This window comes from Polistes dominula, unplaced genomic scaffold (genome assembly GCF_049000335.1).
Source record: "Polistes dominula isolate Pdom_NZ unplaced genomic scaffold, Pdom_raw_medaka contig_77, whole genome shotgun sequence".
In the NCBI taxonomy this organism is placed as follows: domain Eukaryota; kingdom Metazoa; phylum Arthropoda; class Insecta; order Hymenoptera; family Vespidae; genus Polistes; species Polistes dominula.
In genome coordinates this window covers 8,675,901-8,697,760 of record NW_028301152.1, presented here as the reverse complement: position 1 = coordinate 8,697,760, position 21,860 = coordinate 8,675,901, and the positions used below count along the sequence as shown (strand labels likewise).

Sequence of the window (21,860 nt, the reverse complement as noted above, 5' to 3'; positions counted from 1 at the left end):
TTGAAATTTTATCTTAACCAAAAAATTGATCGATCTTACAAAAGAAAAAAGATATGGAAGAAAAATAAGAAAGGATAAAAAAATAAAACAGAAAAAGATTAGCGAAGAAACGAGGAAGATGTTGGAGAGAAGGACAAGAGTTTGAGTAGGGGAATGAGGAAGGGAAAGGGAGAAATGTTCAAAAGGGTTTAGAAAGGAAGAAAAAAAACAACCTAAGAACGTAATTAATAGCGCGTCGAAGGATATTCATAAAGATGCTTGATCCTTCCCTCTGGACTTTTGCTTGGCATTTAAAAGCCCAGTAAATGTGTATGTGTGTATGTGGTTCTCGGAGAAGTCTTGATAAATCCGGTATAATTTGCAACGTGCCGGCGGTTAGGTAATTGAATCACTTTCAAAAGTGAAATAAAAACACGGATAAAAGAATATACTTAAAAATGTATCCACGTTTTTATTTTTTTTCAAATAACTGTGAGCAGGAGAAAGAAAAAAAGAAGTTTAACGTACTTGTCTCTTTTTATTATTGTCATTTATTTGTTTTCTTGTGATATATATAAAGGAACGTTTTATTAAAATATAACCGTGTAGTTTAAGAAAATCCTTGCAGAAGAAGAGTATCCTTCCAAGTGGGCAATTAATTTTACGCGTATTTTGCTCGTCAACGTGCAACCATAGATGATATTGCTCTCTTTATTTCTTTTTTTATATTTTTATCTTTTTTTCTCTCTCTCTTTTTGTGGTTGTTATTAATTATATTATATAATATTATATAATATATATTAGTATACAACATAATAAATAATTACATTATATAATATTATATAATATATAGTAATAATATAATTTTATAATATTAATAATATAATTATATAGTATTATTAATATTATATACATTAATATGAAATATTTAATATATTCTATATTATTATTTCTATATTATCTTTAATATATAATATTATATATTATATTAATTATAATTAATATATATTATATTATATTATATTATTATATAAAAAATTCTATAATTATATATTATATTAATTATAATATTTATTATAATATTTATTATTTCATAATAGATCTATCTATCTATCTATCTATCTATTATATATATATATATAATAGATGTATATATTTTTCTTTGAAAAACAAATTTGACCGAGAACTACATCATTTGTGGTCATCTCAAATTTTGATTACCCCCTTTAAAAAAAAAAAGAAAGAAAAAAAGTGGCTTTGAGAGTCATCTCGTTTTTTTATTTTTTTTGTACAAGTCGTCGGGGTTGGTTGGGCCGATTATGTCGCGCAATTTACTCTCATTATTCGTAATTGGACACTCGTGCTTGTGTTCTTCTTCGTTTCTCTGCTGCAAACCTAAACAGAGTGGTGCGCACGTCTTCTAAACCGTCCCACAAGCTTTGTCCATTGTTGCGAGAAGGGACGGATCCGGTCCTCTTGTTGCATAGGAAAATCTTACAGGATAACAGAGCGAGATCATGGTACCGTGTAGTCCGTATGAGGGTAGAAAAAGAGAAAAAGAGAAAGAGAGTAAAAGAGAAAGAGATGAGAGAGAGATGGACTAAGCACTTAGGCTGCTTAGCCACCGTAAGTTCTCATCATTAGAATCGAAAAAATACGTAACTTTATTGGCCGGTGTAATCGGTGAGCCGACTTAAAGCTTACTCGTCCCGTTAGAAAAAATCTTTAACACAAGCCAACAACCTTTCTTAACATCCTACCAACTTAGGCACGCGAACGATACATGAAAATACTATATAGAGATTTTTTTTTAGATATTAAACGTTAAATATATTCTATCACGTATGGTCAAATGTATCGTGGTGTGTCCTGTAATTTGTTGGAAAAAAAATATATAGATATATTACATAAAATAGTTTATTATAATATATTTATTTTTTGAATAAGTAAAAAGTATATTGTTAGCTATCCTATATTAATTAAAAATTTCATTACTATATTAAAATATATGATTTTTTGTTTATTTGTTTTAAAATATTTATTTGAAATTTACTATCACGCATGGTCAAAGGTACCATGGTATGTTTTGTAATTTGTTAGAAATATATATACATTATATAAAATAATTTATTATACATTTATTTTTGGAATAAATAAAAAAAATATATTGTTAGCTATCCGATTAGCTAAAAATCTTATTTCTTATTAAAGATATATGATTTTTTTTTATATATATGAAGGTATATACAAAATGTAGGTAGGTTAAGCATTAAATTAAGTTTACAACTATTATTTCTTTTTCTAATATTAATTTACACATACACACACGTTGAATATTTTTAATAATATACGTATATAAATAGAAAAATCAAAACTTTATTTCTTTATTTTGCATCTTACCAGTGAGTGTAATCTTTTTAACAGACAATTTTATATAAAACTTCTGATACAAATTTAATTTATATTTCAAAGTAAAAAACAAATCAAAATTCTCATCAACACATTGTTAATAATTTCTATTAAACATTTCAACAGATCTCTCTCTTTCCCTTTCTCTTTCTGATCATACGTCTGTTCTTAAATAACAAGAATAAAAAAAAGAAAAAAAAAGTTTGTCAAACAAGAACGATGACACGAATAATGTTACTTCATTGAAAGTATCTATGTTCAATACACATAATGGAAAGCAGCAACAACTCGTCGTGATCCAGCTTTAACAAATATATATTATGTTTCATTTTTTATTTATCTTTTTAGTCATCTTAGTGTCGCGAGTGTTGCGAAACGAGACGTTGCGTGGGTTTTCACGATGTAAGTCGGTAAATCATTAAACATCGACGATAAATTATATCGAACGTTCTAATATACGTTCCTGTATCATCGAATGTGAGGGGGCTTGCACAAGAGAAGTTAAAAGGTTGGGATAAATGAAAAGAAAAGGGAAGAGAAGGGGCTTTAAGTATAATACAAAGAGAAACTTGACTAAAAAAAAAAAAAGTATAAGAAGTAAGAGAACTAATATCGCATCTTGTCGATGATGATGATGATGATGCTGATGATGATGATGCTGATGATGATAGCGGTGATAGTGGTGGTGGTGCTTTTAGAATGCAATGTCTTTTCTATATACTCAAGTACACACATACATGTATAAACACTTACCTAACGTAAGATTATGTTATCTTTGATGTCCCGTTATAGACATAAAATCCTTTGACTGTACCTAAAACACACACTAACAAAGTTTTGATTCTTTCTACACAATGTTGCATGTATGTACCTTTTGTAATGTGTAAGTGTTACTTTTATTGAGTACATACTACTTGTGTATATATTTACATGTGTATATGTGTGGACATGTGTGTACATGTGTGTATCTTTCTACACAATCTTGCATGTATGGATGTATGTAATCTTTTGTAATGTGTAAGTATTACTTTTATTGAGTACACATTATATGTATGTATGTTTACATGTGTATATATGTATATGTGTACATGAGTGTACATGTGTGTATGTGTAAGTGTTACTTTTATTGAGTACACATTATATGTGTGTACATACGTAAATGTATGTATGAACACATGTGTGTACATAAATACATATACTTAATATTAGATACATAAGAGAGTACAGTAAGAAGTACCTCTTGTCGTGAAAAGAAAAAATGAATAAAAAGGAGGGGAAAAAAAATAAGAAAAAAAAAAAGAGTTGACGTGATAGTTGGCTAGTCCCTGTTGACGAGCATATAATTAAAAAGAAATTAATCGCGTTCGTCACGCAAGCAAGATGGAAAGTATATATATGTTTAAGTTTATATGTATGTGTAGTATGTATTATACACGATAAAGAGACACAAAGAGAAAAAGAGAAAAAAAAGAGTAAGACAGTAAAACTAGCTATGGAATGTAAATTTGAAAAAAAAAAAAATAGGAAAGGAATAAATAAAAATTATTAATGATAGTCTTAAGAGAAAAAAAATCTTCTATTTTTTATCTTAGCATTTTATTTTCTTAACAATTTTTCAATTTTTTGTTTTACTTTTACTCTTCTCATATTTTTTTTATTCTTTTTTTTTTTTCAAATGCTCATTAATTTTCGTATCTTTCTGGTAAATAAAAAAATTAATAAACAAAAAATTATTAATGATAATTTTTTTTCTTATCTTAGCATTTTATTTTCTTAACAATTTTTCAATTTTTTGTTTTACTTTTACACTTCTGGTATTTTTTTTATTCTTTTTTTTTTCAAATGCTCATTAATTTTTATATTTCAATTTTTAGGTACTGAAAGTTTTCAATAGATGGGACTGTATTACAATTCAATTATTTCCCGCTTTTTTCAGATTTACATACGCCATAACTAACCTTACTTTTTTATATTTTTTCGAGTATACTTTTATTTTATATATTCCATTCTAATTGTAGTATTATTTTGTGTGTTGTTTGTTTAATAAAGACGATAATATCTCATCGATATCTTTCATCTTTCTCTTACACTCATAGAATGTTAACATATATATATGTGGATATTTTTCTATTGAATTTAGAAGATCGATAGTAAGAGGCGTTTCGTGAAAAGTTAGGTTAAGAAAGGCGTTGAGATCGTTACTTATTTTAGATCGTTAAATCCGCATTAGCAAGCCACCAAAAGAAATATAAAGAGAATTTGTATCGGTGTTAAAGATAACTTTTGCCGTCGAGTTGTTTGAAATATATACCTACCGGTTTTCAAAAGAAAATAAAAATGAAAGAAAGAAAGAAAGAGAAGAAAAACATTTTTTTATTTTTGTCGTTAATCCTTTCGAACGAGTTACTACAAATACAAAGATACATGATCAAATTCCAAACAAAAAACAAATGAAAAAATAAAAATTACAAACCAATATTCAAATTTATGGCTAACTTCGAACAATTAATTTTTATTCAATTGAATAATCATTGACAATTGTAGAAAAAAAGATAACATTGTTTTATATTTATCATTTAAATAATAGTACGAATTTGGGTCAATTGTATTCGCTTTTACAAAAAAAAACAAAAAAAAGTTTTTTTAAATAAATTTTGGGCACGTGTTAAATTTGTATATTGCATAAAATTAATTTTTCATCGTTATGTCGAATAAAATATGATGAAATTATAGAAATAGACAAATTTTCGCGATAAACATTATAAATTTTCATTATAATGTTAAATTATTTTTATTAGGAATATTATTATCGTTGTACGCATGCGCAATGTTAGGAAAGTCATATGAACAACATTTAGTATAAGAATTTTGATAGAGGACAACGTGCTAGTCTGAAGGTGAATTTCGAGGAGGACGATGCTTCGAACATATTGGGATCTCTGGCAGGGGCGTAGCGTAGCAATTCGACCTATCTACTCTAATTTTGAATTTTGCCACCAGATAGCGTATTCAAGTGTTAGAGATTCCAATACTTAGTGTGTTTAAACAACAATACACATTTCTTTCGATTAATTAACAATCATTTTAATACTCTAACACATTCTACTTATATTTCAGTATTTTTTTAACACATATACATTGATTTAAATATTACATAACGAAATACTTCGAATATTAAATAATTTCACGAATTCACGAAATCAAATTTAATAAATAATTAAACATTTTTCTCGCGATTTCAATAATTATTTATATTTTTTGGTGTATTATTATTTTATGTATTCCATTCTAATTGTGGTATTATTTCGTGTACTGTTATTTCAGCAATTATTTAAGGTTATCTAAGTCTCTAGGTTCTGTAAGTTTGTCAATAGATGGCGATGTATTACAATTTTATTATTTCACGTTGTTTTCAGATTTACATATGAAATAATTAACTTTAATTTTTATATTTTTTTGAGTATTATCATTTTATGCATTCCATTCGAATTTTAATATTATTTTGTGCGTTGTTTATAATTTACTAAATAGTTTAGAATTATATTAAACGAACAACATATAATAAAATTACAAAAATGCGTTTTAGTATAAATATATAAATCTGTCATTAGATAGTTAGGAAAAATTTACGTTTGATTAAACATTAAGATGAGTTTGAGAATTAAACGTAGAATGAGTCGTCAACATTTATTCTTTCTTTCTTTCATTCTTTCATTCTTTCATTCTTTCTTAAGGATCTTTTAACGAAGACACGCGCTAATAGCACAAGTCACGATTAACGATTTATGCTCGATGACTCGCGATCGATCGATCGATCGATCGATCGAATGAACGAACGTACGATCGGTTGGTTGGTTGGTTGGTTCTTGGTTGGGTTACTTGGGTGCACGAAACCTAAGGAAACTTTGTAAGAGTATCTTGATCTTTCTTCTTCTTTTTCTTCTTCTTCTTTTTATTTTTCTTTTTTTTAGGTGATCGATGCTTCGACATGAAACTTTATCCACTTTATCCAATCTAGAAAGAAATAAGATTTTCTTGATTCGCTCGAATGATCGTTTTAATAGAGACGAGTAAAGTTAATTTGTAACTTACTAAGTAACGATTTGAAACTATGTTTTATTAAGTATCTTGTTTGACGTATATCGTTAACAGGTACCTGTTTACCTCAGTCATGTCAATTCGATATGCATACAGATCGTTTGTAATTATGTTATATTATTAAATGATCAATTAAGTGTTAACCATATTAATTCGATATATCTATATATATATATATTAATTGATTTAATCAATGATTTTAATAGTTTATGTTTATCTATTTCTACTGTAATTGATCTAATGGTTAATTGGTTAAAAAGAGAATAACATATGTTATATCTTAATAAAGTAATGAAATTTTACTTTGGAAATTAGAAATTTATAATGGTACTATTTTATTTAGGTGTTTTTACCACATGGTGTACAAATTACAGGACACTGTAATTTAATCACGCTTGACAATTGGTTTCAAATTATTTGTATAAAAAAAAATTAACAAAAAGACGTATTAATGGTTAATTAAAAAAATATATTTTATTTTATATATTATATTTATATATATTTTATTTTATTTATATTTAATTTATTAACAATATATTTTATTTTATTTAGAAATTAATAATAGTACTATATGATGCAAGTTTCTTATCACATGGTGTACAAATTATAGGACACTGTAATTTAATCACGCGTGATAATAGGTTTCAAATTATTTTTATAAAAAATATTAACAAAAAATGTATATTTTAATATAATAATAAAATTTTTTTATCCAATTGTATATAGAACAATATAATTTTATTTTATTTACAAATTAAAAATGGAACTATTTTACACAGGTTTTTTACCATATTTTGTACAAATAACAAAACATAGTCATTTAACCGCGTGTTGTTACAGTAAGTTTAATGTTAAACGATTCCATTGAAGTTTTAATAAAAAAATGAATTCAGAAAGCAATATAAACCAATGTGAGTATAATAAAAAGAAATAGAAAGAAAGAAATTCTGAGAAACGTACGAATAACTGTTATAGTTTTCACATATATATAAATATATATATATATATATAAGTAAAAGATGAGTTTAGTTAGGTAATATCCATTTATTTCATTTTCCTCGTCGATCATGGTGAAACCCATTAACTAAATTGACGATTCCCGTGAGTATGGCAACGCTAATGGTTGAAATGTGAAGGAATGCGTTTGTTTGAGCCCAACTTGGGTTCAGGGTTTCTCCCTTAAGTCTAATGAGTTGGAATGAGATGAATGAGTTGATAATTGTTTCTTATTTCTTATGATTATGGTTAAACTGGATTAAATATAACATCGGTGTCCTTTGAGAAACTTACTTTAAGATAAAATCATTTTTCTAATTAAGAAACATAAAGGAAAAAGGAAACGTGTAAATGTATTTGTGACTGTTTTTCTATTTGGATAAAAATTACGAACATCTTGGGATAGGTGTGTATGTGTGTATGTAGGAGAACGTTTAATTATGGTCTTTATTTTTAATATGAATCGTTTATTATAAATATCGTTATAAATATTGTTTAAAATAACACGTTAAAGAGTTTGATGTTACGTTTGTAAGTAATGAAAATTATGTGTTCTTTTCAATTTGTTTGTTTTGTTTTTTATTTTTAAATGGAATTATATCACTTTTATTATGTTATAATGTATCTAGGGGAATTAATAATTATTTGCAATGTTATATAATAATTATTATATAATAATTTATTTATTATTATTTTATTTATTTATTATTTATTTAATTATTTATTTAATTATTTATTTATTATTTTATTATTTATTATTTATTTATTATTTTATTATTTATTATTTATTTATTATTTTATTATTTATTTATTATTTATTATTATATAATAATTATTATTTATGATGGAAGATGCAATTAGGATTTATATACATCTTTTATAAAAGTAAAGGATAATAAATAAAAAAAGATAATAAATAAGATAATAAATAAGATAATAATATAATAAAAACTAATAAAAAATAATTAATCTCACCTGTTATGTTTACAGCATGTAACGCAGTACGTTAAACTTTTAAAAAAACCTTTTGCTTTTTATAGTCTCGATAAAAAATATATAAATTAATTCTGAATTATACTTTAGATGAAATTTTGATTTGGAATTATATTTTCAACATAACATCATTTCAATAATGTTTAATGTCAAAGAAATTTGCCGATAGAAATGAATACTTTAATGAAATACTTTAAGATAGAAATGTTGTACACCGATCATCGATCATTAATCATGTCACATTTAAAACGTATTAGATATCATTAAGCGAATAAGATAAGAAAGATAAGGAAAAAGATGCAAGAAGAAAAAAAACTTAATGAAATCTTGTTAAAATAAAATAAAAAAAAATTAAATAAAAAAATTATTTCTCACCCACCATGATAAAAAAAGTTAAGAATTCAATATACAGTTTGAAATACAAATGTATTTTAACACCTTTAATAGTTTTCATATTATGGTAAATATATATATGTAGACATTCCATTCGCGTGTAACACACTTGCGTGTAAAAGATATCGATAAGGAGCTGTAAATGAACAAAAAAAAATCAAATCGTAACTACTTAAGAGATTACACGAGTTTTCTGCAAGAGATGAATGCGTTATTCTTAAACCATTTGCATCCTGTTACTTCGTTAACCAATATATATATAAATATGTGTAGTACGTATGTGTGTATATATGTGTATGTATGAAGAAAAAAAAACATTGAAATTATCTCAACGTTCGTTTGAAATTGATGACACTCGAACGTTTATCGAATATTTTTTCGATTGAGAAAAAAGAAAAAGAAAATTGATCCTATTAAGTTGTCGATATTTAAAAGAGTGTATGTACTTCGATGTCAGAAGTATCTTATTGGTTGCATTTATTTGATTGAACTAATTATCCCGTTTAATTTCAAATGAATACGATTAAGATTTGTTTGTCGACTTTTATTGATAATCCAATAAAATTGCAGAAAAACAAAAGGTAATCGGTGTAATATTAAATAACATTTTTTAAATATTAAAATTTATATTATTATGTTAAAATATTACAATATATTATATATTATTATATTAAAATATTACTATAATATATATTATAATATGTAATTCTTGTAATATATATATATTATTATAATAAAAATTAGAAATGAATACCATTAAGATTGTTTCTCGACTTTTATTGGTAAATCGAATAAAACTACAATCTTTGTAATATGAAATATCATTTAAAAAATCTTTGAATACTTAAAAAAAAAAGTAAATAATGAAAGAAGGGGGATACCAAAAGTGACGTTTAAAAATCAATTATGTTAATTAGGTATGTTGTAGTAAGATCGTTGATTCGGAAGTTAAAGGCGTGCTACAACCATAAGGGAGTATACGTAAGAATGACACGCGTGTAAATCACAGAAAAGGTTGAACCATGCCGAGGATCTTCACTGGGTATTAGCAATCCTCTCCTCCTCTATACAACAAGCTTGCACGCAACGATTTATAGGTGTTCACGTTTGTATATGAGTTGGTAGTTGTAACCTTCCGTTACTCAACACATACACACACATATATATAAGTCGTAACTTTTCTATTCACTTGGTTCACAGCGTGAAACAGATGTCCGTATAACGCCAATTATTTTCGTCTAAGGATTCTTCTCTTCATTTTATTTTCATTCAATTGTTTTTTTTATTTCTCTTTTTTCAACGATGATAAATTATTCTCTCTCTCTCCCTTTCTCTTTTGGTTGACGTTTTTTTTTGCTACTTTGATTATAATAAAAATCAAGACACTTATTTGAATTAAATTTTGATTACTAATGAGATAATTTTTTAATTATATTAATATTGATTATGATAGAAACTTTTTAATTGATTAAGGTTTTGAGATAGGATAAATATTTAGTTAAATATTAAAATAATCTGATTATTAATGAGATAATTTTTTAATTATATTAACATTGAGTGCAATAGTAATGAAACAACGATTAATTGATCAAGATTTTGGGATAGGGTAAATATTTATTTTAATATTTAAACATTCTGATTATTAATGAAACAATTAATAATTACATTAATTTTGAGATAGGATAAATATTTATTTAAATATTTAACAAGTAGTAAAAAATATACTTTTGTCAATTATTCTCGTAACTTCTTGAATAAGTGATGTTGACAACAACTTCATTTAAAATATCGGATTATAAATGTTGAAATAAAAAAGAAATAATATAACAATAGTTGTTAGTATTTGTTATATCAATCGATAGGAACGAAATTTATCCTTTGTGATCGGCTTAAAATCTCAAACTTTAATCCGATTTTGTTGATACTTCCGTATCTTTCCTTTAGCATCGTTGTAAGTAGACAATGTGAATATTTGTTGACTTATTGTTATTTAAAATTATCGTATATCGTTGTGCTATTAAAATTATAAAAATAAAAATTATAAAATTACAAAAATAAAATAAAATAAATATAAATACATTACTGGTAGGTAAGTAATTTTAAATTTTGGGTGCGTGCATTGGGTGAATTTGGGTACATTCAAAAAAAAATTACAAAATAAAAGAAAAACAAAATAAAATAAAATAAAATATAATTATAAATAAAATGAAAAAATAAATATAAATATAAATACATTACTGGTAAGCAAGTAATTTTAAGCCCGACGATACATGTAAAATAAAAAAATAAATCGAATTTTTTTTTTCATAAATAGTTAGTTTACCATTTTAAAAATATGCCTGTAAATTTTTAGAATGAAATTCGAATTATTTATCGATTAAAAATTCATTTAAGTGCTCTACCTCAACTTAGCGCTAGACGCGAACGCTAAACTTTGAACGCGTTTTTCTCGAAACGACTTTTTTCAAACTGTGGTGAATGATAACTCAAAAAGGTTTCAACCGATTCTTATGAAATTTAGCAGACATTTTCTTTATAGTATTAGCTTCTAGTTGAACTTCAAAAATGCCACAAAAATTTTCAAAAATTGCCATTTTTGACCCAAAAATCGCCATTTTTGACCCAAAAATCGTTAAAAAAAGGGTAAAAAATAAGACTTTTTTGTCTGAGTCGTGCCAATTTACGATTTTTTGACTTTTTAGTTTTTTCTTAGTTCAACTAGAAGATACATGTTTTATAAACACGCTCCGACCCTTTTTTTTTAAATTTTAGATTGCTGTAACTAAAGCTAAAAATCACCATGATTGATGCGTTTCGCCGCGAGGGCCTCAGGAGATTAGTTACTACGGCGGCTATTTTGAAAATAAAAAAATAAAATCAGATTCTTATATTTTAATATGTAATGAATAAACATGCTGAGTTTCAAAACGATTCATTTATTCCTTCCATTTTAAATAAGCCTCTGAAAAACGGTCTTTAGGCGTTTACATGTATCGCCGGCCTTAAATTTTGGGTGCTTGCATTGAGTGAATTTAGGTGCAAAAAAAAAACAATAACAAAATAAAAGAAAAACAAAATAAAATAAAATAAAATATAATTATAAATAAAATGAAATAATAAAATAAATATAAATAAATTACTGGTAAGCAAATGTTTGCAAAATTTTAGATGCGTGCGTTGGATAAAATTTGGGTGCATTGGAAAAAAAATAAAAAACAAAATAAAATAAAATAATATAATTAAAATAAAATAAATTTAAATATAAATATATTACAGATAAACAATTGATTTCATATTTTGGTTGCATGCATTTGGTAAATTTGAATGCATCGAAAAAAAAATATAAAAATAAAACAAAAAACAAAATAAATATAAAATATAAAATACATGAAAAATAAGCAACTAATTTAAAATAATCGTTCTTTGTTAATCGTAAAAGTGAAAAAGATAAGGTAAAAGTAAAGATATATATTCCCATCGTTACTTTTTATCCATTAACTAAGTGTTTGTCGGTAATGTGTCTATATATATAATGTTATCTATCTTGCACGTGCGTGCGTTAAATCTTGCAAAATAAGAAGAAAAGAAAAGGAAAGGGAAGAGGTAAGGTCTTGCGACGATTTCCATATAAGGTCATCTTACCTTCGAGTTTGGACCGCTCCCATAGGAGAACTGCAATCAAACTATCTTAAGGTTTAACGGGACAAAGGGCAAAGTGCTTTTAAAAGCCGTGAGATGTGCAACAACACTTTTTATCTTGACTTTATGATCGATCGAATCTAACATTTCGATCTTGAAATCCATTAAATGGGATGTTCTATCGTAATTCTTATTTATTTATTATACTTCAATTTTTAAACATTATTTTTTTTAATTGTATTAACTATTTCCCCGTGAGGGAGGCGGGGAAGAATACCCCCTCAGTAATCCCTGCTTGTCGTAAGAGGCGACTAAAAGGGAAACCAAGGAAAAATGGATAAAGAAAAATAAAAAATAAAAAAAAGATATTAAAAATAACTTTTTTTTTTTAAATTGATTCTATCATATATTAGGTTTATCATAAAAGTATTTCGAATAGTTTTTAATAAGATTTTAACTTTAAATTTATAGATAATTATATATTAATATATAATATATAAAAATACAAATAATTACTTATATATAATTATATATTATTTAATAATTATTTTTATTGTAAAATATTAAAAAAAATATATTTTAATAAAATAATGAGATTTTTAACTAATTATAAATTTAAAAATAAAATATATTTTATATATTTATTATTTATTATATTATATTTTATATATTTATTATTTATTTATTATTTATTATATATCTTACATATTTTATTTTACTTTGTTTCTTTTAGAAACGAATAATGTATGTTAAATGCATTTAAAAATTTTTCTTCTTACAAATTAAAGGCGCCTAATAATAAATTTAATAATTAACAATAAAAATGAGGGTTAAATAAAAATAATTACACAATAATATTATATCTCAAATAAATACGAATATTTTTTTATTAGATCAATTTTCTTATGAATAAAGTCAAATAAGATTTTTTCTAAAACTAAAATATTTCTTAATTTAGTTAATCGAATTGATATCAATTTGCAAGTTAAATAATTAAAAAAAATATAAATCAGTTTTATCATTTATAATAAGAATGTCAAAAAGTTGTACAAGTGAATATCAATTATATTATACAAAATACAATTGAATATTGTCGATGATGTTGACGGATACGAAATACTACTGTGACTCACTTGTGTGTATATATGCATGTGATACTGAGAAGTGCAAGGTAACGGTGCATTGAACGCACTTGAAAGGACATCAAACGTATATCGAAAGGTTGGAATATAATCGAAGCAGCGGCCTTCGTCCTCGTAGTAGAATTAAAACAGTCACGGTCGATGCGTCGCCGACGTGTAATTTATTCTATCGGACGTATGAATAGATTATAGAGAAAGAGAAAGAGTAATAGAAATAGAAAAGAAATACAAAAAATATAAATGGAATCAACAAGAAATATATATAAATTAAAAAATGCATATATGCACATACTGCAACACATGCATAAGAGTTTTACGAATCTTCACATATAGAGATAGATAAAAAGAAATATAGGTAATGAACAAGAAAAATCAATTAATAAATAAATATATTAATAATTAAATAAAATAAAGATATATGCATATAGTGCAACACATGCATGCAATTTTACGCATTGTCATAGAGAGAAAGTCAAAGAGAAATGTAGGAAATGAACAAGAAAAATAAATTAATAAATAAATAATTAAATAATTGAATAGTTAAATAAGTAAATAATTAAATAAATAAATAATTAAATAACTAAATAAATAAATACATAACTAAATAAATAAATATATAAAATAAAGATAGATGCACATAGTGCAATATATGCAGGGAAACCTAACAATCTTCATATAGAAAAAGATAAAGAGAAATATAGCTAATTAACAAGAAAAATAAATAAATAAATAAATAAATAAATAAATAAATATATAAAATAAATAAAGAAATATATAAAATAGTGCAATAGATGCAACATAAGTGCATCATGTAACATTTAAATAGAGTTTTACAAATTTTCACATAGAGAGAAAGATTAAGAGATATATAGATAATGAACAATAAAAATAAATAAATAAATAAATAAATAAATAAATAATTAAATAATTAAACAATTAAATAAATAAAATAAAGATTACATGCATTTTAAAACACATTTACATAGAATTTTACGAATCATCACACAGAGAGAAAAATAAAAACCACTATAAGAAATAAACAAGAAAAATAAATAAATAAATAAAAGATACATGTGTATTTTGAAATACACATGCATGAGAGTTCTTACGAATCATTACATAAAGAAAAAAAAAAGATAAAAAGAAATCTAGGAAATGAAGATAGAGAAATAAATAAAATAAAATAAAATAAAAGATAAATGCACATCGTGCAACACATGCACGATAGGTTCTTACGAATCGTCACTTTAATGACGACTCCGAGCAAGTACATACCAGTACTACCTATATACCTATCCTTCCTGTTCATTTAATGATACCTACACGAAGAAGACAATACCACCACGATCTATGAACAATAAGATCAAGCTGACCTCGCCTATTCTCGTCTCGCGTGATTCCTTACCGAGGATTATACACCGTGACCATGATTCTTCTATCTCTCTTTCTCTCTTTGTTATTTCTTTTTATTCTTCTTCTTCTTATTCTTCTTCTTATCCTTCCTCTTTCTCTTACTGTTGCAAACACTTCGATCTTTTATCTCATTCTCTATTTTCTTCTCGTGTGCTCGTTATCTTCCTACAACCGGGGGTGAAAGGTAGAGGGATGGGGAAAGGGTTTTAAACATCTTAAGAAAAAAAAATCAAATACAATAGACCCGTAGAGAGAATTAGAACTTCGATATTTCTCCTTTGAACCATTTTGTATTTACAATCTTGTTACGTATATTGACTTACGAGTTGCAAATAACGTTTACAGTGTATGTGTGTTTTGCTCATTTTGATCGTATATTTGATTATTTATGATAACATCTTTTTAAATCGGTGATCATAGAAATAGATAAGTTGTTTATTTTATTTTATTTCTTCTTTTATGTTGTTGTTGTTGTTGTTGGTGATGTAATAGACGTGGTTTTATTACACCAATGCTTCTTTAGATCTTCCTATTGTCGATAATATCGTTCGATAAGGTTGTAACATATTACGTTTATAGTTAAAAGCCAAGTTTTCTTATATTAAAAGATTCAACTTGAAAAAGAAAGGATGTGAGAGAAAATTGGGGGAGTGAAGGAGAAGGGTTCTCTCTCTCTCTCCAAGGTTTAATTCGCTACAATTTATTATTCATCGATATTCATGTTACACACGTTTGTAATGGAACAACCGACCCGTGAAAATACTGGTATAGGACCAGTACTTAAGGTTCCTACTGTTGTTGCCTTTTAAATTGCCCTGAAGCTTCGATATCTCGCTAACGTGTTCGTGGAAAGAAACAATTTGCAATATCTAAAGGCTAATATATATTATATTATAAATATACTTATATTTTTTTATATTTATATTTATATTTTTAATATATTTATAATATGTAATATATTACATATATATATATATATATATATATATATATATATATATATTTAATTCATTTATTTATTTTAATTGAATAATTTATTTTAATTGAATAATTTATTTTAATTTATAATAATTTAATTTAATTATTTAGTTTAATTTATTACATATACATATATATATATTTATTATATCTATTTATTATAATATATTTATTTTTTTTTATATTTATATTTATATTTAGATTTTTAATATATTTATAATATATAATATATTATAAATATATATATTTAATTTAATTTTTTATATTATATTATATACGATATATATTTTATATTATATGTATATATGATATAATATGTAAATATAATATTAATCAATAAAAATTTGCACTAATCCTAAGAATTTTCTTTCCTTAATCGTTACGCGAATTGTTAGCATTTAAAATACCAAAAGAATTAAAATAAATTTCTTCGTAAAAATCACAAGTTCGAGGTTATCCTTTTTCTCTCTCCATCATTTCTTTCATTCTTTTTCAATAATTAATAAAAATTTCATGCATATATATAAATGTTGAAGGTAATATTAAGTCGTTAGATCGTTTGGAACGGATAGGTTTTGAACTGGACGGAAAATGATTGGGAAACATTTACAAGAGTAGGGCAATTTTGTTTAAGCAGGCGCTGATAATGTTCGTCGATCGCGTAGTAGGTAAGACGATATCATCATATATGTGTGTTTATGCATATGTTTGTGTGTGTGTTGAACATGGCTGGCCCTATAAAAGCTGCCAAGCTTTTTCTTCTTCCTCTTCTTCTTCTTCTTCTTCTTCTTCTTCTTCTTGGGCCTTGATCGTGCATGAAATACTATGATCCGTCTCGTTTGCTTGCCATCACTGTGGTTTGTGCGATCTGCCGATATCATGGATAAAATAAACAGAACGACGCGAAACTCGTCGTTCACCTTCCTTCCTTCCTTCCTTCGTTTCTTCCTTCCTTTATTTTATTTTTTTTTAAATTTCTTTTTTATTTATTTGCTTCATCTTCTTCATCTTTTTCTTTTTCTTCTTTTTTGATCTACACAGGTGTGCATATATACCTAAGTTTTACCTTTATGCACTTAGGTAGATATTTTGCATATAACTTAAGTGTATACATGTATGTGTGCTTGTGTATGGTATGTGTAGTGTGTGTGTTGTATGTGTAGTCTGTTGTGTTCTGTTGTGTGTGTATTTCTTCGCGCACTTACGTAGATTTTTTGCATATAACTTAAGTATATGTATACATATATGTGTGTTTTTGTATGTGCGTGAGTGTGTGTGTTTCTTCGCGACATTGCATCGATTATCGCGTGGTCTTTCATGTTTCGTGGAAATCCTTCGTGGTTTGAACGTATCATTACCTGAACGGGGCCCCGATACGTCGTTCCGTCGAACCTCCTGCATCAATTTTTTCTTTTTGTTTTTTTTTTCTTTCTGTCTAACGGCCATGATCCACGAACGAAATCCACACGGTTATGAGAAAGAATACGAGCCCTCAGGTGGTACCTATCTTCTTCTTTTCTTTTATCTTTACCTTGTAACGATTGATTATTGAAAAGATTTATTAACGGAGATATGAATGTTACTTCGTACAATTTGCACCTTTTGAACAACATTCGATTCAATATGTTTTTATGATTTTATGGTTTTTTTTTGCTTTTTGATTTTTTATTTGTGATTTTTTTTTTCAAAGAATTTATATCTGGGAAATGTTATTCCGATTGATTTTTAATTCTACACTAGAGATAGATAATTTTTATTTATTTATTTTTTTTTTTATTATCGTCAATAATAAATATATTTTTTTAAAACTTTTTTTAAAACTAATTTGGTATATAAGAAGAATATGCTTATTAAACTTTTTCCTTTAATTTTGTTGTTTGATATTATTAAGGTATTAATTAATAATTAATATTAGTAAATAATTAAATCTTATAATTTATATATAGTGTAATTGATCTAGTGTGCAATTGTAGAAATTAATAGAATTTAATAATAAAAAATTTTTTTTTCTATTCTATAAATAAACTAGAACTATTATAATTTCTTAAAAAAAAAAAAATAGTATTAAATTTTATATTAACCCTTAACGAACGAGCGTAGTTAGATATACAGTTAAGTTATCGCGAGTATTGCAACATTCGTTCGTTAAGGATTAATGAAAATAAAAAAAAACAAACAAATTTAATTATTTTCTAATCTTGCTATTTTGTTATTAAATTTTATTATTTTAATAGTTTATGATATCATAATTCATTTCAACAAAAATACATAATTCATAATTCATAATTCTTTTGAACAAATTCGAGTATAATAAATCCCCTAATCGTAAACATAATTCGCGAGTAACAACTTCCGGACTTTGATAGTTACATGTGATAGAAATCGTGTGCACGTGTTACCAAGATTTCATCGATTTGTCCTCGTCGGCATTGGTCGGCATTGGAAACAAGAAATTTACACGAGTTTCACATATCAACCGATCGTTGAATTGTAAAGCAATTGTAAGAGTCTCTAACGTTACCTTGCAAAACCATTACTTCAAAGATACAGGAGGATATACCATGGGGGTATGGGGAAAAGAAGGTGGAAGAAGGTGGATATATCGTCCGAGTTGGATATTTAAATCGAATCTTTAAGTAAGCCGACAACGAAGAAGAATCGAGTAAGAGAAAGAAAACAGGGGGTAGGTAGCAGGGGATAGGGGCCGGGGCAGGGGGAAGGAGAAAGGTGAGAATAATTTAAGACCAATCGAAGTGTGGTAGAAATTTTTTAAATTCAAATTCGAAACCTTTTCTTCACTACTCGTGATCATCGTGTCACGTGCTTGTGATCTATTTATCTGTACATATGTATGTATGTATTTCTGTGTGTGTGTGTGTGTGTGTGTGTGTGTGTGTGTGAGTGTGAGTGAGTAATTGTGAGTGATATTGTCAAAGATGATAGATTAGTTAGAAAGTAAAATATTAATTTGTCTTATGTTCCTCTTTTTTCTTTCTCTCTCATTCTCTTTCTATCTTATTTTATTATTGTTTCATCTCTCTCTTTCTAACTCATTTTATTATTTCATATTTCTTTCTCTTTCTAACTCATTTTATTATTTCATCTCACTTTCTTCTTCTAACTCATATTATTGTCTCATCTCTTTCTCTCTTTCCTTTTCCCTTTCTATCTCATTTTATTATTATTTCATCTTCCTCTCTCTCTCTCTCTCTCTCTATCTTACATTAGATTTAATTTTGTTAGTAGAATAGAAAAAGATAGAACAACCGGACAGGGTGCGTCTTCCATTTATAGTCCCCAACCGTATCTTCTACTACAAAGTCTCCAAACGTCAGTCATTCCTCGTGAATTATCTTGCTAGTATCTAGTGACTCTATTTTCTCTTCTCTAGTTGTTCACTGTGTATGTGTATGTGTGTGTGTATTTGCCTTTTAACAAAATAAGAAAGAAAGAGAAAGAGAAAAAGAAGATAAAGTTTTAGTCGCGCGTTTTCTTTCCTTTCAAACGTCTCGTCGATAAGCCTCTCTCTCTCTCTCTCTCTCTCTCTCTCTCTCTCTCTTTTCTTACTCTTTTACTTTCTCTTTCTCTTTCTTTCTCTTTTTATCTATGTATCTCGTTCTGTTACCAACACCGGCATAGTCGTTGTCCCTTTTGCCCGGTGTCGAGATAGGATTAACCCCTTCGATGCCAAGTTTTCTGACTGGCAAAGTGCCGCCACTGTTTTCTCGATCTTCGACCACCATAGAATACTATCCCCCATGCCCCCCATATCCCCCTATGTCTTCCTATATCACCCCAACCCCTTCCCTTGTCCTACCGTTGATCTTTAAACGAAGCACGAAAATCATGACATCGTTTCGCACGATTCGTGAGTGATCTTTCTTTCCTTCTTTCTATCTGTTTTTCCTGTTTTATTTTTTTATTTTTTCGTTTGTTTTTTATAGTTTGAACATCTCTTGACAAGAGGATAATTTAATCTTGACGTTTATCCATTTAGTTACGTTGATAACTTCCTATTACTCGTTGAAAATCGTTCAAGTAACACATTCCTGTTTTTATTTTTTTCTTTCGTTTTGTTTCGTTTCCTTTCCTTTCCTGTTGTGTTACACATTTTTTGTGTTTCCCTTCTTTTTTTGGTTTTATGTTTTTATGTTTTTATGTTTTTGTTGTAGTTTCGTAAAGTAACGTTACGATCGTTCATCAGATTTGAGTGAATACATCGTTAACAGGATCGCACGCCTCTCTTGTAAAACATCCTTGGGTATATTTTATTTCTAGCCACCTCATTAACTACCTTTCCTCTCCTGACTAGGTTCACTTTGTCTTCTTCTTCTTCTTTTTATGATCTTTGCATTTTTTTTTTGGATTTTTTAAACTTTTATTTTGTATTCTTTTTTTAAAAATCGTTAAGCTAATTGGAGATTCTCGAAGAGACTACGTTGAAAGAAAATCTCAATGAATACACATGCACATTCACACTGTACATTAACACTGTACATTCACACGTACACGTACACTAACATGTACACGTATAGTTGAACTCACATGACACTCACATATACACGTACACACACATGTATACAACACGCTTGATCATAAACACGTACATTCACACTCAAACGTATACGTACACCTACACGTACACGTACACAGGCATGTACACATAAACGTACAGTCGAACTCATACGTACACTCAGACGTAGTACACAAACACGAACACGTATACGTACACTCAAATTCATAAGTATATTCACACGTATATTCACACGTATACTTACATGTATACTTACATGTTTACTCACACGAATAGGCACACAAATACGCTTGATCATATTTAAAACGTGTTACAAAAATACTATTATGCATCACATTTTAAATCAACGAGAAAAAAAAATACAAGAAAAATAATCCGAAAATGAGATAAAAAAATAAATAAAAAAGATAGGATGTGAAAAAACGTCGCGTGTAAAAATTACATAAATTCATTTACATTTACATAAAAAAAAAAGAAAAAAAAATATAGAGGACAGAAAAAGATAAAAAAAAGGAAACGAGAAGGAATATATCTTCTCAATGATAATTTACATGCAATAAGATAATTAACACACTGCGTGAAATTAAAAACAGAAGAAGAAAAACAAGAAAAAAGTGAAACGATCGATAGATCGATAGATAAAAGTTAAAATCTTTCTATATAATAGTCACGTAGATGTAAAACCGGTTAGAAACGTTAGACGCATCTTTCGTGTATCAGCTTTCGGATCATTTCTATGATTGAACTAAATGGATCTATTGATCTATAGATCAATTCCTTATCCTCCTCCGCCCCCATATATTTGCTCTTTACGGTGAGTGATAGAAAAAAAAAATGAATTTAATCTCAGGTCTTTGTTGGTTCATCGGAGTCTTGCAATCGATCAATTGATTGTGTTACTATTCTATTTTATTCTATTTGATTCTTTTCTATTTTATTCTATTGTATATCACGAAAGGAATGTTCATTGTCATTGATTTGATATTTCATATAGTAAAATGTGATGGTTAATGGGTGAGTTAGATAAAATCAAAAAGGAATAATATGTGATAATAATTAACAATATGAAAGTGGTGTAATTGTAAGTCATGTATTTATTGTGTTGAAATATTTAAAAGGATTATATTTGAATATTAAATGAATTTTATATTAATATTGAAATAACAAATATTATTTAATAAATTTAATTCATTTTTGATGATATCGTATGAAAATTATAGTGAAATTTATTATTTAGTTTCAAATAATGTGTGGTGTGTGAAATAAACTATATAATATAATATAAT

General features: G+C 26.6%; 1 protein-coding gene and 1 long non-coding RNA gene across 2 annotated transcripts in view; one reads left to right on the top strand and one right to left on the bottom strand.

The window, feature by feature from the left end:
• dgo (ankyrin repeat domain containing protein 6 diego) overlaps positions 1-21,860 on the top strand; it is a 159,406-nt gene that overhangs the window by 18,987 nt on the left and 118,559 nt on the right. The window lies entirely within an intron of this gene.
• Positions 3,677-21,860, bottom strand: part of LOC107065933 (uncharacterized) — a 41,165-nt gene continuing 22,981 nt past the window's right edge. The window contains exon 4 of the long non-coding RNA XR_016178500.1: positions 3,677-6,402. This is a non-coding gene — a long non-coding RNA (uncharacterized LOC107065933). The remainder of the gene's footprint in view (positions 6,403-21,860) is intronic.